The sequence below is a fragment of the Atractosteus spatula genome, chromosome 18 (assembly GCF_055471065.1).
Source record: "Atractosteus spatula isolate fAtrSpa1 chromosome 18, fAtrSpa1.hap1, whole genome shotgun sequence".
In the NCBI taxonomy this organism is placed as follows: domain Eukaryota; kingdom Metazoa; phylum Chordata; class Actinopteri; order Semionotiformes; family Lepisosteidae; genus Atractosteus; species Atractosteus spatula.
The window spans coordinates 14,992,911-14,998,910 of record NC_142723.1 but is presented as its reverse complement, the minus strand read 5'-3'; the positions used below and the strand labels follow the sequence as shown (position 1 = coordinate 14,998,910).

The following is a 6,000-nucleotide window of genomic DNA, read 5'->3' as shown; positions in this document are numbered from 1 at the left end:
CTAACAGCTTGTGGCCGCAAGGGGACCCCCTATCGCTTTTTGACTTGAAAAGGTCAAAGGCTACCCCCTTTTTAAGCGTGTCCAGATTTTCCCGCCAAAAAACTTAGTATCTGGGGTCTTCTTCGGGGTGTGGTAGCAATCAAGCCGAGCCTCGCCCACCCCCCCTCATTGGAGAGGGGTAGGCGGGGGCTGGCTGATTGACCGCAGCTCTAGCCAAGCCCACTCGCTCCCGGCAGGAGAGGATGGCAGGCTGGTGGTGGCTTTGGTCCCTGCAGAGAGGCAGGTCTCCTGGGGTGTGGACTTAGAAAGCTGTCGGTTGCAAGCTGTGACTGATAGGCTGAGTCCGCCCTGGGTGCCTCCTCTCTCTCGGGCCGAGGCCATCTCCAGCCTGCCTTCCCCTCTTGCTGGGAGTGAGGGGGCTTGGCTAGAGCTATCCTCGGTTCTCCTCCCCCCAGGGCTTTACCCAGGCTCCCTCCTAGGGACCCTTTCCCCCCATAGACCATCTAAAAAGGCGGGAGTCTTCGCACTTTTCCAAGTCAGAGTAGTGCGGTGCGTGGCGCACACTGCAAGACAACCCTTCGCACCTTCGAAAATACAGGACAATGCAGACAATGAAAGGAGAGTTTTTATTGCAGAATTCACAGCACATACAATAGCAGCAGTCAACAAAACATGCAGGTCAAGAATAAAATACAGCACTGAATCGAGACATTACAGATCAAGCCACTGGTAACAAAAATCAAATATAACAAAAAGCAATAAAATATTGTCAAGAATAAAATGCCGGAGATCGTCAGAGCGCCGAGAACTGAAGGCACAGCACATACAATAGCAGCAGTCAACATGAAACATGCAAGTTAACAACAGTATATATCAGTACACAAAGGGTACACTACAGATCAAGCCACTGGTAACAAAAATCAAATGTAACAAAAAGCACACATTGTCAAGAATAAAATGCCGGAGATCGTCAGAGCGCCGAGAACTGAAGGCACAGCACATACAATAGCAGCAGTCAACATGAAACATGCAAGTTAACAACAGTATATATCAGTATACAAAGGGTACACTACAGATCAAGCCACTGGTATCAAAAATCAAATGTAAGAAGCAGCACACATTGTCGAGAAGAACTTGCCAACGCTCGTCGAGTTGCTGGAGTGGAGCTGGAAAGGAGATCGTCGGAGCGCAGAGAACCAGGAGCCGCAGAACTGAAGGCAAAAGAAAAAGGATCAAGTTAACAAGATATCGGACTTGTAGAATCGATTCACTTCAAATTCTGAAGTCTTAACTTTAAAAAAAAAACTGCCCCAATAAAGAAACATACAAACACGCTCAATTTCAACAAGCAAACAATAGGTAACATCATGAGAAATCCCAGATACACCCCAGTCCCACTACTAATATTTAGAAAGTAGCTTCAGCCTATTATGAATAAAAGAATCCATAAAAAACAACCAGCGATTTAGTGTTTCCTATTTGTATTCAGCAAAAGCACAACTAAACGAAATGAAGTGATAACGTTAGTATAAAACCGTTCTGGTGTTAAAATGCTGTAAAATACGAGTCGTCTTTCATACACAAATATAAATATAGCGTAAGATAAGAATAAAACTTACCTCGGGAAAAAAAAAACACTTTCATAACTGGAGGCCGTTTTTTTAAATCCTTTTGTCACCTGGAGAAATAAGAAAACATACGAATTAGTACATTTAATCTTTGCAAAACTTATCATTTCGGAACGGAAAGCGAAATTATAACGCGATTCCGAAAAGCAGATACTATCAGTTAGATACACAGTTACTAACTTTATACAGCAAATGACTGAAGATAAATTACAGCTTTTTTCGTTAAAGGAAACGGAGCTAGAGATACCATGTCTTTAAAAACATACTTACATGAAAAGTAGTATAAGAACGCTGAATGCAGACTTTTACAACTTCGAGAGCACGCTCAAACAGAACACTCATTTCGGCGTCCTAAAACATAAATTAAACAAACAAATGCAATTAACAAAAGTTGCAACAACAATACATTTTTGTCTAACTTTTCTCAAAGTGAAATTTGAGTTTTTGCATTTAAAATAAAGCCTTACAGAAGATCCATTTTTGAAATTCTACTTCTAAATTTAAGATCAAGTGCCACTCATAGCGTTTATCATATTCGATTTAACTCGACGCATTGAAAACCATCGTGCAAATAAGTTGGTATTATCCATCTTCACCCAATGGATTCAATTGATAAATAAAAGAACCAGCGCCTTAGAGTTTCAATTTCGATTCAACAAAAGCACAACGAAAGGAGCAGAAGTTATATAGTTAGTATAAACCCGTTCTGGCGTTAAAACGTTGGGAAATACGTGTTGCCTCGTCGAGTTGCACAAATTCAAACAATATAGTGCAAGGTAGAAATAGAACTTACCTTGGAAAAAACACTCTCATAACCGGAGGTTCGTTCTTGAAATGTTTTTCTCACCTGGAGAAATACAAAAACATACGAATCAGTATATTAAACCATCACAATGTTTTATTATTTCGGAGCGGAAACCGATATTATAGCCCGAATCCGACAAGCGGAGATTTCACAGCTACAAACTATAGAAAGCAAATGTTTGAAGGTTAACTACAGCCTTTTTTCGTTAAAAGAACCAGACCTTATCTAATAAAAACATACTTACATGAAAGATAGTATGAGACCGCAGACTTCTAAAACTTCGAGAGGAGAAACAGGAACGAATGCAATTAACGAAAGTTGCAAAAGCAATGCATTTTTGTCTAACTTTCCTCAAAGTAAAATTTGAGTTTTTGTATTTTAAATTAAGAAATTAGAAATAAAACGCAAACGCACCTCACGCCGCAGAAACTCGCCCCGCCGCCATCTTGCCGGGCGCACCTGTGGAACAGGTGGACGGGGCGTGTCCGCTGAGGAAGGTCACTCTGGGGGCGGGCTCGGCTCCTGAATGACAGCTGTGCACTCGGTTACAAGGGCTCAGCACTCACGGTACTGAAGATAAATAGAAAATTTAACTCACCAAATCACACATAAAGCATATAACGGCTAAGGATTTTCAGAGAACCCAATTCAGTGACGTTCCCCTACAAAACTGTTCGCCGGACTCGTTTAGCTTGCGGCCAGCTGGTCGAATCAAGAGAAATGTGCTGGAGAGAGACCCCTGTCGCTCCTAGTTAGGACTGCACCTCTCTCTCACTGCTAGTGCCACACCTGTCCTGAAGGTGTCTCAGTGGTATAAGGGGCTGCTTTTTCGAATTGAATTCCGATCTATGCATTTATAAAGGACTTAAACCCCCCATTTTCCCTGTTTTGGAAGGCCCCGAAAATGGAGCCCCCCAAAACGGCCGGCGTGGTAGAGAACAGCCCCTTTACAAACTCACCCCGACAGCATGAGAGCTTCACCCGGGGCTTAGATCTCAGACTGACGGGGAGGCTCGGGGCTCGACTTCAACTCACACGACTCTCCGGGAGTCGATCTGCTCTCTGAACTTTAGACGTGTCCGATGGTTCAGCCCGCGGAGCCACCAGGCCGGCCACACAAAAGACCGACCATGTACATCTCTTATTCAGCCTAAAGCCAAGTCACAGCCCCGAGACGAGGCGATTCGCCTGTTTGCTCTCATTTCAAGCATTAAAGCTACTGAAACGCCTTTGTAAAGCACTTTTCTAGCCTTTTTTTTGCAAATTGACATGACCTATTATTTTTGTGTGACATGACAGTATAAAAATAAAGTTTCAAAATTTGCAGTACAGTTGGAGGAGCTAGTATTTTGTGTGTCAAAGAGGTTAAAGTGTTGTTTTTGCTTTTTAAACAAAATGTCTGAAATGATTCTTAAAACAACTTTTTTATAAAACTACATGAACGATTAAAATTCATCTAAATGTTTTATACACCGGCTGGTGTATAAAAGTATCCCGGCAGAGTATCCCTTTAGTTCCTTTAAAAAAGTAGGTGTCACGAAATTATTTATTTCCATGGGCGTTTGACAAGGATCCACAAAAAGTTTAATCCCTCAGATTAAAGATGTAAAAATCAAAAGCGATGCATGTAAATAGAATGTGAACTGCTGTATGCCTAGAAAACAGAATAGCGATGAGGATATAATAACTAGTTTTGCAATGAATGGAGCATAATGAATATTTAATTAATTAATAATTAATATTCTATGAGATATTAAAGTTACTGTAGTCAAGTGCAAAGAGTGCGGGTGGTAAAAATGGTGTCTATGACTATGAACTAGTGGAAACACCGTGCGACAGGTATTTAGGAGCTTTATATGAACTCATAATTGTCATCTCTAAGAGAGAGATGCAACTTCATTTAGATGAATTTAAAAAGTCATCAAAATTCCATATCGTATCATACAGTGCATACAGGTTATACAGTGAAAAGTGTTGGGGTACCACCGTCAATGAGTGACGTTCAATAATCACAGAGGACATTGACTAACAGACACCAACAGTTTAATAACTGTTACACCTTAATCCAAACTCAAAATACAGTAATTCTGAAACAGTTTCTGACACAAAGCTGACTCTTATTTCTAACCTTTTACTCTTCGTGAAACCCTGGGGGTGAATAAAGCATTTTGAATTCAATTTAACTGAAAACAAATCCTAAATATTCAATTGAAGTCTCAATAAGGTTACCTCATCAGTACTTCAGTACAAAGACGACGATGGTTAGCCGACGGTTATAGTAAGCAGGCATAAGTTTTGCTGTCAAGTCATCTTAAATGTATTCCATTCGATGATCAACCTGTGTAAAGTACATGTTTCTACAGTTTCACATATGTTTGGAAAGCCGCGTCATTTCTAATTGTCACAGAAACGGCGACAACAGTCCACGTTTAACGCTGCAGTGTTCACTGACAAACAAGATGTTCTACTGGATGAATAGAAAACACGTGCTCCTTTACATTTTTTTTCCAAAACGAGGAGTGTGACGATATTCTTCTGTTGTTAAAGTCAATGCTACTTCTACTTGTACAATGGTACAATATTATCGCCGATATAAGACATTAATATAGTACATAATGTTCACAAATTAACAATCGCGTTTAAACGCAATTATCTCGGATAAACACAATATTGTTCGCGTTTAAAAGCAATGCTGTCTCCTTTAATTACGGAAACGTATTATCACCTCAGAGAAAAAAAATATGTTTTGCCTGTAAACGCAATGAATATTTCTTATTGGTGGCGTTAATAAGCTTCTGTAGATAGTCGTAATAAAAATATGTATAAATGATGTCATTATTAGATGACATCTGAAGCCTTGGTATGCACATGTAAAATGGTAAAGTGATGCTCCTATCAGGAGTTTAGGACCATGCCCAGGTACACATACAGAGTATGAAGATTACTGTATGTGCGTAGAGTTGTCAAAAGTATGCAGTCCTAGAAAACGGTCTATTGAAAACTGGTGCATCTAGTGTCCATTTCTGTGACTTCAAGGGCTTTTCTCCAGGGACACACAGAGACATCATGAGTTTCATTCACTTTTCCTTCCAACTTCATGGACAATTCTCCAGGAAACCTTACAAATTGTTACCAATATGTTAACCTCAGAGTTTAAAACTATATGTCGGCTATTTATAATCAGATTCATGATTTACAGATGGGCAATTCAAGGGCACTTCAACCTTTGTAGCAGTAATTCACGCATGGAATGTCGTCTACAACATCATATGCACCGTCTTCTTCCTCATTCCAAGTCTGACGTTTATGAAAGCAAAACAAATCTGTCCTGTGATGGCATGTATTATAATCATGTGTCTGCACCGATACTTTGGCACAGGAATCTTAACATGTTAAAGCCTGCTAAATCCAGAACTCTCTCAGCTGCTTCTGCCAAAGCTTCTGCGCCTCTGAGGGATTTCAGGAACCAGTATCTCATTGCATCTTTGGATTCCCAAAAGGTCCAGGACAGCGTTCAAAACATAGTTCATTGGAGGGGTGCATGGACCAGAGGAAAGAACCTGGGTG

At 40.6% G+C, this 6,000-nt stretch overlaps 1 long non-coding RNA gene across 1 annotated transcript; it reads right to left on the bottom strand.

Annotated features, from left to right (window-relative positions):
• Positions 1–638: 638 nt before the first annotated feature.
• Positions 639–2,695, bottom strand: LOC148818663 (uncharacterized). Its single transcript, XR_016094465.1, has 5 exons — positions 2,678–2,695; positions 2,422–2,475; positions 1,899–1,979; positions 1,620–1,678; positions 639–1,211 (listed from the first exon to the last, which is right to left on the bottom strand). It is a non-coding gene; the product is annotated as an uncharacterized LOC148818663 (long non-coding RNA).
• Between the last annotated feature and the right edge of the window lie 3,305 nt (positions 2,696–6,000).